Genomic DNA, 16,293 nt, shown 5'->3' on the forward strand with positions numbered 1-16,293 from the left:
AGTACAGGGCATGGTTGTACAGTACAGGAGACAGTTGTATAGTACAGGAGACAGTTGTACAGTACAGGGCACAGGTAGTACAGCACAGGGGAGAGTTGTACAGTACAGGACATGATTGTACAGTACAGGGGACAGTTATACAGTACAGGGCATGGTCATACAGTGTAGGGCATGGTTATATAGTAGAGGGGACAGTTGTACAGTACAGGGCACGGTTGTACAGTATAGTCTTGCTGGTTGCCAGATAACTTGGACGTACCACTTCCCCTCCCTGGGAGGAGGTTACAATTGGCATAGGACTTGGACATTTGCCTTGTTTACCAAATGGAGTGAGAATAGAATAAAGAAAGCCACATCCCAGTAGAAGTTTCAAGAAGAGTCTCAAGTTTCTGCCACCTTGCTCGATCGTTCTGTCATGAGCATGACACATTCCAAGAAGCAGACACCCCCTCAAACCAGGTTCCAGAATGAGAAGAAATGTACACTAGTGCCACAGAAACCAACCTGCAGCCCCTGACTCGGGGCACAACAAGACAGTCGTTGCCATCAGCCACTAAGATTTGGGGGTTATTTCTGACTACAGCAAAAGTGACATACTCCACATTTTTTCCAGATTAAATAATTTTATGTTCATAGGTATTGTGTTGGGGTCTGAAGAAGAAATTAGGTCCATTTTATTGATGAGATCCCTAAGGCATAAGAGTGGTTGAGCAATGACCCAGAAATCAACCAAAAAGAGGAGCAAAGCTATATACCCAGCTGAATGAGGACATAGTATAAAACAAGACTGACTCACTTTAATGTAAAAATCTCTGCAAACTGCAGATCGATTAAAACACTAGCAAATCATAAAGGTTTCATTGGTCTCTGGGCCAGTTCCTGATATCAGGGATGACGCAACAACAGACCAAGAGGCCTACAATAGAATAAATGCAGAATCTTCTCCATTAAGCTTCATGGGCTGGCAGCCCCAGCTCTCGCACCCACAGGCTCCACAAAGCAACCCTAAACATCTCAGAGAGACTGGATGCTCCTCTCTGGCCATGGAAAGGCCTTCTGGGCTCAACAGATAAGCTCTGTAGCGGCTCTGTGACAAATATCCCAGAATGCCCATTACATGCCTGCAACTGGCACTGGGAATGGCAACAATCAGAGGGTGTGTTATTTCACCAGGAAATTCACACAGAAAGACCATGACCTTAGGGGAAGTCAAGGAGGAAGGTAGCAATTCAGGACAGAGGCTCACAGGATTTGACATGAGTGACTAATTCAATTTTTTGCTCGTATTGTTTTAAATTCAAACCTTATTGTTCTTTTTCTTTGCTTTATTATCTTCTTTCTCTCTTACTTTCACTTTAAAAAAACATTCCATTCAACGGGGGCGAGTGAGTCACCATAATCATTTATTTAGACACATTTCAGGCTCGCTCTATGCTATCCGGCCCCACTTGCTGACATATACGGAAGGCGTTCTGCAGCAGCTGATCTTTTCACCAGAAAGCCCAATTTTCAACAGCTATTTCTGGGGGGTCTGGGAGGGTTGGCACCTTTCATGTGGCTTTTCATGACAATTCACACCCTTGGTTTCCTACCCTGACCCAAGCTAGCCTGACTTCTGGCACCTCCCACTCCTGTATACCCACAGATGCTGTTTTCAAGCCACCTCAGATCTGGAGCAACAATCCTGGCCTTTGCCTTCTTATACTGTCATATCAACTACATTAAATTATCATCCTAGAGCAATTAGGTAAATATATACGTGTGCATGTTTGTAAAGCACTGTGCTGCAGTGCAGAAGTCAAATATTAATATAAAATCAGGAAAAGTATTTCTGACAGCTGCAAAACATCCCCAAACGGTTGCAGACAAACCTGGAGAAGTAAAGTTGATAAAAATTGATCTGTGAACAGACTCTCTCCTTCATCCAAAACCTCTCACCAGGTAGCACCTTGTGAACATGGGTCTCTCACAAGGATGTGAGTCACACCCTGCAATTTGTACAGAGCTTTCAACTTGTTTTCAAAGCTTGTTATCTTCAAAATATTCCTGAGAGGGAGACAGGAAGGAAGATTAGCTCCACTGGAGGATGAGGAGATGAAGACCCAGGGAGGCTGTCCACCCACTTTGAGCAGGTCATTGGCAGACCAAAAATTAACTTTTTATTATTTTAATATTAGGTGCCAAGATTTTTTTTTAATTTCCCCATTTAAAAAACTTGTAATATGCGGTTGAATGCAGCAAATTCCAGTTATCTTATCTCAAGTACCTTCAAGTAAGCTTCTTCAAGGAGGCCGCTTGGAATGGGTTCCATGAGGGCAGGGTTTATCTGTTGGAACCACCCCAGCACCTAAGCACACTCAGTTCTCAAAAAAACAGCTGTTGAATAAGGAAAATGCAAGTCTTTGCTTTTTCCCTTTTTAATATTTTTAAGCAAACCTACTACCTGATCCAGCAGCTGAAAGCAATCTTCCCTCCCCAGCTCTCGTTAATGGACACTCCACAACTTTGTAACTATGGAGTCCATCATTTGACACCCACAGATACCTCTGGTTGGAAATCCATCTCCATCGCTCCTTTGTGAAAATTCCCTAACAGCTTCCCACATCTTCAGGATGTCCTCTAGCTTCGGTCTTCAGTGAGCTCTACCCACCCCCATCACACTCTAACCCTATTGAGCTACATGTTCCACCTGCTCTAAGTTGGTACAAGTTGTTGTAAGCCACTTTTTGTCCTGAGGAGCAGGATTCAGATGGGGAGAGGATATGAGGTGTGAGGTGGCAGCCTCCAGAGGTCCCCAAACCTCACTGGGGCCAAATGCTTTCCTTAGCCCTCCTCTCTCCCCTTGCTTTAGCCCCATTACATTTGCTAGGATTTTTCCCTGCATTTGAAGAAACTCAGACTTCTCAGAGACTGGCATTTTGCTCTGTGAAGGGAAAGGCCCTGCCAGGGGAGGTTCTTTTCCTTCTGGAAAGATCTCCAGCGACAAAGTCTTCCAGGTCCCACAGGCTCCCCCTGCTACCTCCTGCGCCAGCAAAGTGGGGAGTGGAAAGTCTTGGCTGAAATCCTGACACACTTTGAGGGTTTCTCAAGAGCCTCCCTGTTCCAGTCTTTGGTCAGTTTTTATAAACACCAGTCCCCAGCAGAGACTGGACGAGCAGTTAACCCCTGGGGATTCTGAAGAAGCCTCTTCCTCCGGACTCCAATTAACACTCTCCTCTCCACAGCTTTCACTTCCAGCTTTCTCCTGGCACCTTATCCTTTCCTTAGCAATCCTGTCCATCTGATGGTGGTCCAGCTGATTAATGGGGATTTAGAGCCAGCGTTTCTTCAGAGTTCCAATGTTTATTTAAAAAAAAATCACAAATAATATTTAACTAGGACTCTTGGACTTAAAAAAAATAAATAGGAGCAGAGGTCTTCGTAAAAGCTGGGCTCCCTTTCTATCCCAGATCCTGTGCTATGTGCCGGGGATGTGAAGATTGAAGACAAGCCTAGGCCTGCCCTGCATGGTGCACAGGCCAGCGTGAGAACAGGCCAGTGAACTGGAGACAGCAAAAACGTTCTGGGTCAGAGGGAGCGCCAGGAGGGCCTTGAAATCACAGGCTGGCCTGTGATGTCTCCATGACCCCATGGCCCGCAACCGGTCACTTGTCCACTCAGCTCCGGCCCTGGCCTCCCTGTACTTTCTTCACCTGGCTAGGCACACTCTACTCTGGTTTGGCCCTCGCTGAGGTTCAGACTGGAACAGTTTCCCCCGATTATCCACATGGATTATTCTCTTACATGCTTCAGGCCTTCACTCAATCCTCACCTTCTCTGACATCCCTATTTAAAATGGCAAGTCTTTCCCCAAACTTCCCGTCAACCACCCATCCTTCTGTATACTCATCCCTGCTTCGTTTTTCTTCATGGAACTTATCACCATCTAACACGATATACATTTTACTCGTTTATGTGTTTATGGTCCATCTTTCCCCAACAAAATATAAGCTCCATCGTTTAGGGAGTTTTGTGTGTTTGGTTTACTGCTGAATCCCCAGAAAGAGACCAGAGAAGTGTGCAACTCATTGTAGGTGCTCAATAAATATCTGTTAAATAAATGGATGGACGGATGGATGGATGAATTTGATGGGGACCAGGGGAAGGTTTCGGCGAATGTTATACCAGAAGCGAATCTCAAAGGGTCTGTCCAAGCAAAGAAAGGGCATTTTGAAAAGAGGATGTAGCTCATGTGTGATTCTGGGTAAATCACATTACCATTTTCTCTTCTGTAATACGAAGCTAACGCATAGTATTTGCAAGTCTGTGATGAGCCATGAAACTGGAAAAGGACTTTGGGTGAGCTAAACTGAGCCAATAGTAGAGCAGGCTGAAACAACATGGGAAGAGACAAGAGGAAGTTGCCTTTCTCCACAGCCAGCAAATTGAGTTACAACCAGCAGACAGATACTGGGGAAGCCCGGCCCTGTGAGGTGGGAGCTGGTGGGTCAGCTTGATCTCCTGGTTCAACAAGGAGTGTTTCTGTCCCAGGGCAAGGCAAAACCCCAAGCACTCTATAAAACTGCAGCCTGTGAATCATTGATTCACCAAGCAAGCCACAATGTTTGCATCTCTCCGAGTCTTGGTTTTGCTCTCTATATAATAAAGAGCACAACTTCTTCTTCCATTGAATGACACATCTGGAAGTATCCAGAAAACTGTCTGGCACTTTGGGAATACATGGTCAAAGTTTGTTAAGCAGAAACACCATATACTATTTGAATAAAATTTACATTAAGGTAGGGAGTGCCATGGGGCTCCATTCTGGAAAAAGGATAAGAAATCAAGCTATGATCATATTTTCTGAGGCTTAAGAGACTCCAGACATGGCAGGAAAAAGGATTTTATTTTCTTAAAAAATGAAATAAAATTGTGGCCTGGAAGCAGTGTGAGCTGTGTGGTATGGAAACGTGTAGAAGTTTTAGAGCCAGGCAGACTTCAACCAAATCCTGGTGCCCCATTTTCAGCCCTTTTCAGTCCTATGTCTTAAAGCAAATTTTAAAAAACCTTCTTAGCTTCATTGTCTTTATCTTTAAAAGAGAAATAAAAATATCACCTTAGAAGGTGCCTGTGGGATGAAAAAATGTATACAAAAATACTATCCAAATAGTTAGAATGAATAGGTGCTAAATGTATGCTGAATAGCCTAATTCACTGTTGTTAACATAATTAAAAATTTGGGAATACTATGAAAAATTAAGGGTCATGTCTGGACTGGGCAACCTATAAGTCACTGGTTAGAAAAAAAAACTCATATTCATATACCACAAATAACGATCACACTGTAGCTATTTTAGTTTTTATGAGCTACTCGATCTACTTCCTGAATCTGAGGTTTAACAGATAAATTTACACAACCCATGACCTTACTAGCAGGTTACTGGACATGCAGTGTGAAAAGGAGAAAGAGGGACGAGGCCTTGACACACAGATGTTTTAAAGGGAGAAAAAATAGGAGATATGCACTTAGCATTTCATCCACACCCGCACAAGCTCACTCGCTCGCCCCGAGTGATGAAAGAGGAAACCCCAATTCAGAACCATGGGGAAGAGGGCTCTTGGCTTCAGTAATTGCAAGCCAGAGCTGAACAATCTCCTCTCCATCTCGAGAATGCCTCTGGGCCTGGAGTGTGGGGCCCAGTGTGTGGGCTTGCCTCACCAACCCAGGAATGGCTTTAAACTTCATCTAGTCAAACACACTTGTTAAAAATGGAGGAACTGAGGCTCAGGGAGGGGAGGGGGCTTACAACAAGTTAGGCAGAGGGTCAGTGGCAGAGCTAGGCTTATACCCAGGGGGGTCCTTGGACAGTGCTCGCTCCACTGCCCACATGGTCTTCCGGATCCTCCAAGTTTGATAAGCAAAACTGCAACAGTCTTTCACATCCTCTTCTGTTCCTTCTCCCTCACATCCAGTGTCTCAACTCTGCTAAGCCCTGCTTGGGTTTAACCCTAAAGAACCTGAACCTGAAGGAGTTGTAAATGAAGGAGTTGCAAATGTGCGGCAGCTGGAGCACGGCCTGGTCACACAGCGGCTCAGACAGCTGCAGCGCAGCTTCTCCCTCAGTGCTTCTCCTGCCCCCTCCCTTTCTTTTCTCTTTCATAATCTTTTTCCTACTTTCTCTAACTGACTATTACATAAAATTGAATGCGTTCTTGGTCCTTTTTTTTTTTTTTTTTTTAAACCTGTATTGGGTTTTTCTTTCACTTATTTTTATTTCTAAAGTAGCATTTGCAAATGATTCAGGTGTTTTTAAAATGTGTAGCATAGGATTTACAGGGTTCTATGTTTCTGAAGCAGTAGAATTGGATATTTCTCCCTAAGAAATGTAATTCAGTTGCTTTCTGCCAGTTAATGTCAGAATTGCCTTTCTTGTTGGTCACTGGTCCTTGCAAGACAAAAGGTTCCTTGGCCTGCAGGGGCATCTGAGTAGTCAGTTCCACCTGTGAACTACACAAAGGCCAGGGCAGAGCCTTGTCCAGAGAGCGCCTGGCAGATTCCTGCCCTCTGCATCACTTCCTTGGAACTAAAAGGATTCCCCCAATGCACATGTACGCGCTTACACATACACCTGTACACATCCACATATTCACCCCCACACACCCACTCACAAACCACACACACACACCCATATTCACACCACCCACACCCACACATACCTATACACACACAGCTATAAACATCCACATATCCACACCCACCCACCCACTCACAAGCCACACATAAACACACATACATTCAAACCACACACATCATACTTACACATTCACAAGTCCAAGCCTCTCTAGTTTCTAAGGGCCAGCCATCCCCAGAGGCACCCTCTTCTCCATGTGCCCTGATGTGAACCATATTTACAGCTCCCTAGTGGTTCCAATAGTCGATGCAAACCAAAGGCCTTCAGGATCCTGCCTGTTAAGGTCACTCCTCCATGGTGGAAGCCACATGGCTATCACTGGTTATGAGTGGGTGAGACCCTCCTCCAGAAGGGCACAGTGGGTCCTCCGAGAGGAGGAGCTGCTGATTTTTAAGCATCATCAGATTCTAAAAGAAATGTTAAGCTTTTGATCTGGGAAATGTCAGAATTATGATACATTAATAATAAACTCAAAAGACAAAGATATAAAGAAAGAGAACACAGGAGACAAATGCAGAGCAATCGCTGGAATGGCCATTGCCATTAAGGCCACGGCCAATGGCCATGCTTGGTCAAGCAGCCAACAAGATCTCGTGAGCATCAGTGGTGTGAATGGCAGTAGAGGCACCAGGGCCAAAATACATCGGATGCAAACCAGCCAAAGGGCAGAAACACTAGAGCTGTGGAAGAAGTAAAGGAAGACCCAGGAGGGAACCCAGTAGAGCACAGGGCAACTTTCTACATCCCTCCAGAGGTCAGCCTGGGGCTAGCAGAAGTTACCAGTACAGCCAGCCAGAGAGCTCAGCGCTTCCCACTCTCCTCCTCTTTTGATGTCCTAGCCTCCATGTCTTAATTCTCAGAGAGACAAAGGAAGAAGTAATTTACTTAGACACTCAGTTCCTAGGGGCCAAGGAAGGGAAGTGACAAGCTCAGGCTCACTTAACAACCCCAAAGCAGACCCAAAATAAGAACCAAAACGTTCTCACACTCAGCTGAGGCTTTTCACTTCCCCATGTTCACTCTTCTAGCCCTGGCTCTTCCTCACATGGGTAAAATGATGAGTAAGATTTAAAAATTCCCTCTACCATGCCCCCACAAGGCCAAAACCGAAACTTAATTATAAGCCACACTCAATAAAAAATTCCCAGCTTATTTTTACTTCTCAGGAAATTTTCTTTTTTAAATGACTTTGTTCCAGTGAAATTTGAGAGCCCATGTTTTTTAATTTTTTTTTTTTTTTTTGGCTCTTGTTTTGTTTTTATGCCAAGCATGGTCATTTAATTCAGTTAATTGACAAAATATAAAAATGGCCACTAATGTCTTTGATAAGCATGAGATGGGCCATGTCACCATACCCTCTGATATCCAAAGGTAGGATGTTCACTTGTGTCATCTGGATTTTGCCGACACAGTCAGTTCTTTTAGGCCTTTTGCAAGATCCACAAACCCTTCTTTGAGACTCTTTACTCAGATGTGCTTCCAAATTCAGAAACATCTTTTAGAAAGGTGAAGAGTGCATAAGCCATATATTACGTACGTGCCCAGCAGGGTCTGGGACACTCATCTTTGTGCTGAAAACCTCATTCATCTTGAGTGTAATACATAAAAGTTATATAGTCTCTGGGCCAGCTTTTGCTTTCAAATGCATGATGAAATAAATTTCCCATTTTCAGAGCTTTTTGGATTTTGGACTTAAAAATAAGCGAATGTGCATGTGTCAAAAAAAAAAAAATAGCTAGCTTATGACCCCATTTATTACTTCTGAAGGTATTCAAGGACCTGGATTTAAAACTGCAAGATTCCAGAAAAAAAATACACTTTTAAAAAATAAGAAAAAGACTTAGGATAAGGAGATTGATCATATAGTTCACGTACAGTGCTTGGTACTGATGAGAGAATCATTACCCTTGTTACAATCTAGGAAATAGTGTGGCTAGTTTCTCTTCAGGCATAAATTGAAAGCTCAAAAGCTAGAAACAGAAGTCTAGAGGGGTTGACTAAGTGGGGCTTTTTCAGGGACAATTCAGGAATGTGTTGTCAGAGAAAGGAGAAGTTTCATGTCATTTCCCACCCAGAAAAACAAATAAAGAGGAACCTAGAGGACATAGCAAAAACTTTACAGACAAATTTTATTCAAAGGTCAGGCAAAAAGGAAGATGGATGTATATTTAATTCACATATTCCTCACAATATTCCTGAGACACAAACATTATTAACTTTAGTTCACAAACTGGAAAACTTAGCGAGCTTAAGGAATTTGTCCAAGGAAAGGGCCAAGATTCCATCCAACCCAGGTCTGTTTGCTTCCAAACACTCGCTCCAGAACTTCAAGGAGCAGATGTCACTTGTCTGGATTTCAAAGAGTTGTGGTAGCTGAGTTCTTGTCTCAGCCTTGGAAAAGTCGCTGGTCTCAGTTTCTCTTTCTTCCTCTTTTCCTGTCTTTCCTTTCCTTTTTTTCTTTTCCTTCCTCCTTTCCTTTTCTCTTCATTCCATCCATCTACCTACCTATCTAATCCCTCAGTTTCTGTGGAATAGAGGAGAAAGAGCAGGGGTATCCACCAGCATGCATGCCTGTCACTCTGTAAGCTGAGAACATAGTTATCTTGTGTTCCTTCCCAGGACTGCAAGCTGTCCCAAGGAAGGGCCTAAGAAGTAAGTTGGATACCACCTGCCTCGACTGGGAGCCATCCACAGCTCAGCAAGGCCAGAAGCTGCACTCACTGCAGGCTCAGCTCATTACTCCTGGGTGGCATCCTCCATGGAGGTGGGCTGAGCAAAAGGACATCAGCCAAACACAGACACACCAGTCACAGGGAAGCACTTGAAACGCAAGCTATATTTCATTCAGTTTTAAGGTATGGAGGCTCCTCTAGCTAGCAGAAACTTACCACCTCTTTGAGATGAGTGTTCTACCCAGGACACAGGCTAATTAACTCCATGCTCCTCACATATGGATAGCTCTTATTTATAGTGTGGGCGGTACACAGAGATCAGGCTTTGAAGGCACACAGATGTGGTTTCAGATACCAGCTATGCCACCTTTCTAATGAGGTGACATTCTGCAAATTCCTTAACACCTCTGGACTTCCATTTCCCCACCCATAAAATGGGGATAATATCTGTTTCAAAAGTTCTTCAGAAGATTGCTAAAAGTGGGTACAAAATGTTTATCATTGTCCTGCTGACAATACCTTACATGGCTCAGCAGGAACACAAGACTCAGGAAATCAGACAGCTTGTCAAAGCCCAGGCTGCTTGGGAGCTGGCAGCATGACTACAAGACCCCGGGTCTTCCTGGACTCTCCACTTGCTCTTGCCCCGACCACAGCACGAAGCTTCTCACATGAGGTGACTGGGAGCCAGCCTCATCGTTGTGGCTGGAAAGACCTGCATCTGGTTGCCAATGCGAAGGAGAGAACTTGAAGAGTGTTGGGATAAGCGTGTGTCACTCATTGTTCCTCATGATCAAAAAATGATTGTGCATTTAATTTTGAAACTCAGGAATCATCAAACTTAAATAATGATTTTAAAAAAACAACATTAACTTAAAACAGAAGAGCACATTGCAGTAACCAAGGCATCTGTGAGGTCAACCTTCTTCTGCATTCACTGTGGTGAAGGCTCTGGAATACGGGAGTAAGCTTGTGCCTCTGTGCCACTCCTGTGTCTCTGCTTGTCTCTTCCCACTGTCATCAGTCTTTTATCGGGATGCTCAGCCAGAAAGTAGTTTCCTTTCTGGGAAGGAAAATAGGGCTTCTCACCTCCTTAAGAGGATTCCTTGAAAACACACTTGGTTCTCTGTATCCCAGCTCTCTCTTGGCAACCCTGCTAACTGAAACAGCTAGATTTTGCCTCTTCACCTGTCAGTAGAGGAAATGAGCCCATGAGCTTATTAGAATCATCAGGCTAGATGTGGAAAGGCACTTTCAAGTCATCAAATCCAGCCTTCCGATTCCACCAGCAGCGAAACTGAAGCAGAGAGACCTGCTCCTCCCTTATGAGGAAGTGAGGACTGCAGCTGACAGCTGAGTTTAGGTGGGCAGCCTTCCAGGACATGCGTGTTTCTGTTTCGTACTCCCTCTCCGTGCAACATCAGGTGTAATTCAGGTGCTCCACGGAGAGCGCCTATGTGGAGGGAAATTGACTCCATTGCAGTAAGAGTCAAAGCAATGCTTCCCTCTTCCCCCTTCACACTACACTCTGTTTAACACTGACCACGCTCCACTTGGCCATGTGTTTCCTCCCCTGATTCTCCCGTGGAGGGAGAGCTACCTGAGGGCAGGGGTAACGTCATGTTGATCACTGTATCCTAGCACAGCACAGGGCAGGAACCCACCCTGTACGTATTTGTCAAATGAATAATCTCATTTACGCTTGATCCATCATAAAACTGCAATTAAACTCTTTGGGGCACTCCATTTCCCCAGTTTCATTTAAAAAATCTAATTATCTATGCCATACAGAATTTTTATTAGAAAGTGAAGTCATTAAATAAGCAGACACCAGACTCAGGCCCTGAGATAATTGCAAATAGAAACGCATCTGTCTGCAGTGCTCAGCTGGACCTGGTAAACACACTGCTGGGAAACATGGCACCCATTTTCAGCACTTGGATTCGTGGGGCAAATGAGGTTCTTAAGCCAGGGAAATTAGGCTTCTAAATTACCCAAGAAAGGCTAATGAGCAATTCTATAACTGCTTTTCAATCCCTCCAACTTCCTAGGTGAAAGCTATACTGACAGACTGAATCCCAGCAATCTGGGAGGCTAAAGTGGAAGGACTACTTGAGCCCAGGAGTTCAAGACCAGCCTGGGCAACATGGCAAAACCCCACCTCTACAAAAAATGAAAAGATCTTGGTGGTGCACACCTGTGGTTCCAGCTACTCAGGAGGCTGGGGTGGGAGAATCACTTGAGCTGAGGAGGTCGAGGCTGCAGTGAGCCACGATGGTACCCCTGCACTCTAGCCTGAGTGACAGAGCGAGACCCTGTCTCAAAGAAAGAAAAAATAAATACACTGAATCCAAATCACCTTTGTATTTGAAGAGCCATCCACCCACATGTTCTGACCTTATTTCTCCTGTCTCTGTATCCCTGGAAAGCAACTGTTATGCTTTCCCTTCATAAGTTCAATCATAAAATCTTGGCCTGCTTAAAGGTTCAGTTTATTTCAGTGACAAATCAGCAATCCATTCTCGTGCAAAGGAAGCTACTTCTAGCATCATCAAACATTTTCCCTTAACTCAGATGTGTCAAACTCCTCTTCTATTCATCACTTATAGAAATAAAATCTCAGCCAACTGCAGAAGCAATTCTTAAGGCTGTGGTGAGAGCAAATAAACTCTAAATATTTACTAAGAGACTGAGTTACAACACTGACCAGTTCCACCCCTGTTAAAATCTGCCTGCATTCTCCAAACACAATTATTTTAGGTCACTGACATGCCAGCCAAGGAAACGACAAGACTGTGTACTACAGCACAAAGAGCAAGTAGAACCTAGCTTTAAATTCTGGTCCTGCCACTTCCTAGCTTCTAGACACGAGGCAAGGGACTTTACCGTTCCCCATTTTCTTAACTGTAAAATGGGGACAATAATACGAATGTCACAGAATTGTAGTGATAATTGAGAAAAATGTTGATTAATGTTTATAGTAACTTAAAAAAAAGAAGTTCAAAGTGCTCAGAGTAAAAAATATGAGGCATTCATTTTAAAGTATTCTCACAGAATATGTTTCTAAAACGCAGGGTGTTTGTTGCCACTTCAAATTTGTTCTCCTTTGAAAAAAAAAAAGTGTTGGTGATTCGTGCATTGTTGTGGTATTGCAGAACATAGCTTATCTAGTGAGAGATAACTTGAAAATTAACCAGCAATGCTAGGAGCCTGAGAATGGGCAATTTTCAACCTTCTCAGATAATGAATGGATCTCCAAAGGCTAGAATTCATCCAAAGAGCTTTGTACCATGGTTTTAAGGGGACCCAGAGGTCCAGTAACTAAGAACGCTTTTCTAATCAATATAACTAAATAACAGCAAGTCTACTGTGAGGCGGGCACCATGCCAGACCCTTTAAATACATAAGATCATTTAAATCTTAGAAGGCAAGTATAATCATTGCAATTTCTCAGATGTAAGAATTGAGACCCAGAGAGGTTAGATGTATCTTCAACCACAGTTAAGACAAAGCAGTAGTGGGGTTTGAACTCATGCCTGACTCTTAAGACCACTTTCTTTCCAATCACCATGATGCCTTGCCAGGTAATTCATGCAGCTCCTGAGACAAGATTTTAACCATGATGAAGTGGGAACCGGAGGCTTCTATGACAGGATGAGTCAAAACTCAGTGAGAAAGGCAGCCCTGGCTCCCTGCCATGCTTCTCTCCCCTACCCTGCTCACAAGGGCTGATGTGTGGCTCTCCAACCATCACTCCATTGCTCCTCAAGTGAGCAGTGGAAGAACAAATGTATTGCAGCCCCAAAGCACAAATCACCTGATTTAACCCTCATGGGTGACCTAGTCAAGTGGCCATCTCTGGGCCCTACATCAGCCTGACCTTCCTTTTATCCTACCACCTCTCTAACTGTATTACAAGGATCTTTTTCCACGACTACATTGTTTTTTGAAAACAGAAATACTGTTCATTTTTCAAATCCCTAGTTCCCAAAACCGTATTTGGTACAGAGCAGATACTCAATAAATGTAAGATACATAAATAAATTAAAGGATTCAACATCAAGGCTGGGCAAAATGCCTCCAGAGGATGCCTCTAACCCTGAGATTTTACAGCTTAATTATTCCTAAACTGGTTTTCAATTTCTGGACAGTGGTCCAGGGCTCTCTTTAAGGTTAAGATCTCCCAATGGAACTAGGACATTATGGGCCCTTCTGCCTTTCAAAGTGTTCAAAACACCCCCTGTAGGCTATTCTACGCTCTCCTAAAAGAACAAGAAAATGGGGCCAATTGGATCGATACTGTCAACCCCATTTCAAAGACAGAGAAACTGAGGCTATATGAGAGAACTGACTTTCTCAGGGCCAACATTTGACACTGAAGCTGCTGATTCTCTGTTTTCTTCCTGCTACCATAATACATGCTCAGCTTATTTTTAACAAACCTAGAGCATGGCAATGTGAAGGGAGTAGCAGGGAATGGAAAAGAAGAGAATGTACTGAAGAAAAAAACACCAGGGAAGGGAAGGAACCGCCTCACTGGAGAGTGTCGCTGACAGCTGACGGTGGGTGCCCTTATGGCCCTGGGGAGCTATGAACTCCTTGCCTAGGGCTGGCTTGGAAGGGTCTGCTTGACTCTGGATCCCTGACATATCCAGCTGCATCTAGGCCTGGGAGTAAACGCAAACTGAATTCTTCTTGGTGCTGAGTAAAAACAGGAAGTCACAAGTGGCTTTGCTCTGCTCTCAGCTGGGGTCCTCAACAGTTCAGGTCAAGGGTACACTTGGGACACTCCAGACAGCTTCCTGGCAGCTCCCTCCACAGTAGTCCAGCAGGGACAGAAAAAGTGGAGACACCTTCCAAAGAGCCTCCTGTAGTGTGGGTTTAGGCAGCTGGACTAAGGAAGTCCCTGTGATCCCTCTGGGACAGGACCGGGCAGTCCAACAGGGATGCGTGTATGTCAGCTTCATCACTTTTCCATTCATTGAACCAAGACTGAGGGCTGACTGTGTGCTCAAATCAATGTCACCTTAGGGTAATAACTCACTTGCTCTAAGCTTAGTTTCCTCATCTGCAAAGTGGAAAGAGCCCCTGCCCCACAGGGCTATTGTGGAGGTGAAAGGAAATAACACCAGTGAGGTCCTTCGCCACATTTGGTATCTATTTTTAGCACCAAGGCAGTATGCGCCCACTATGTGCCCAAACCCGTGACGCTGCTGCTGCCTCCTTCCCAGAGTCAGAGCCCAGAGGCAGGAGGGAATGTGGGCAGGTCTGTTTCCACCTCGCTTTCCCACTCTCCCCTCACAGGAACCCAGGGCCAGCAGGAGGTGAAGTTCTGCCAGCCCCCAGCCTGGGCCCAGCGCCCATGTTTATGACTGTTTATTTCAGAGCAAGTAGAAAGGAGAAATTAGAGCCATGAAAGACAGGACAACGGACCAATAGAAACCAGCTCCCAGAAGAGTCAGAAGGAGGAAGACAGGCAAAATTGTCACCATAGCAACACAAGACAGTCAGAAGCATGCAGGGAAAACAGCCCCTACTCTGCCTCCCGTCTCCACTGCAAAGCAAGCCCTAGAACCCCAACCGGAGATCAGTGAAAGCTGACAAGGATCCACCCAAAGAACCCTGGTACCCAAGCCCAGACCTGGCTAGCAGCCACTCTCCCCCTGCTGCCCCAGTACAAGTCCCAGCCTTCCAGGGTCCCAGATCAGCATTCTGTGCCCTGGGGACTTGATACTGTGCAGATGGCCAAGGTCCCATCTAGAGGAGATAGTGACTGGTGACAGAGAGGAAAGTTTCTAACAGGGAGAAAAGGAGGGTCACAGAGCTTCAGGGGAGATCAGGGTCCTAACCTCCAGCCCCATGACCCTGTCTTGGGTTCCCTGGGGAGCAGGCAGGTAAACAAGGGTGTGGGAGAGGACATCAGGCCCTGTACCCAGAAAGATTGCTCCATCAGTTCTGGACCTGGCACTCCCAAAACAGTGGCTGGGCGAATTCTGGGGATGGGTGGGGAAATAGCTTTGGAGGCCTTAAATGACAAAGATCTTGGCCCTGGTCTCTGAGGACATTGGCTAGAGAGTAGGAACAGCTTGGAGGAGGACCCACGGACGGGCTGGTCCATTTTGACAGAGAATATCTCCTGGCAGACAAGACAGGTGTCTCCACCAAAAAGCATGGCTGGCCTGGGACCAGCATTTTGGGAAGTGGGTCAAATTGTTCCCAAAGCTCAGTATTGGAAAAGCGCCTTTTGCCAGACTGGGGTTGTGGGTTCTGGAGGAGGAGAGAGGGTGATGGCGAGGAGTGCTGGGTCCTAGGCACAGCAGCTTTCTGACTGGCTAAGAACGTCTGTGGCAGGTGGCAGCAGAAGGATCCAGGTGTGCAGGCGCTGGGGAGGGGGTCACCCCTCCCTTTGGGGCTGTAGAGAGTTCACAGGAGCCCGGGGCCTCAGGTGGTGGGAAGGGGAGGGTTAGGGGTCCCCTGCAAGACTGGAGCTTATGGATACCTGGGGTGGGGAGTAAGTGAGTGAGGGACGAGGGAGGGTGGTGTGGAAAAGGAACACAATCAGGAACACGCAGAAAGAGGGCAACGGGGCACAAAGCCGGACCTCTGGCCGGCGACCGCTGGAGAAGGGCTCCTGGACGGTGTCCTCCGCTCTCCCTCCCTCCCGAAGGCTGCAGGGGCGTCCGGGAGGAGAAGGATAGCCGGGAGGCGCCCGCCCCGCCCCGCGGTGCCCCGCGGTGCCCTGCGCAGGCTGAGCCCCGCGCCCGCAGACCCCCGCTCGCGCCCCTGCCGCGCCCCCAGCCGCGCCGCGCTCACCGAGTCGCCGCCGCCCTGCTCGGCCGCCCGCTCCGCCGCCGCCGTGGACGCCTCTCCTGCGGCCGCCGCAGCCTGCGAGACGGCCCCGGAGCCCCCCCCCCCCCCCCCCCCCCCCCCCCCCCCCCCCCCCCCCCCCC

At 46.1% G+C, this 16,293-nt stretch overlaps 1 protein-coding gene across 4 annotated transcripts in view; it reads right to left on the reverse strand.

Moving 5' to 3' along the window:
* The window catches only part of CYRIA (CYFIP related Rac1 interactor A), a 106,497-nt gene extending 90,276 nt beyond the window's left edge, over positions 1-16,221 (reverse strand). For 3 of the 4 annotated variants that reach the window (XM_023199396.1, XM_023199405.1, XM_023199401.1), the window contains exon 1: positions 16,157-16,221. The gene's annotated coding sequence lies outside the window, so the exon portion shown is untranslated. The remainder of the gene's footprint in view (positions 1-16,156) is intronic. The other variant, XM_023199410.1, reaches the window with a different exon arrangement.
* Between the last annotated feature and the right edge of the window lie 72 nt (positions 16,222-16,293).

This window comes from Piliocolobus tephrosceles, chromosome 15, assembly GCF_002776525.5.
Source record: "Piliocolobus tephrosceles isolate RC106 chromosome 15, ASM277652v3, whole genome shotgun sequence".
Taxonomy (NCBI): domain Eukaryota; kingdom Metazoa; phylum Chordata; class Mammalia; order Primates; family Cercopithecidae; genus Piliocolobus; species Piliocolobus tephrosceles.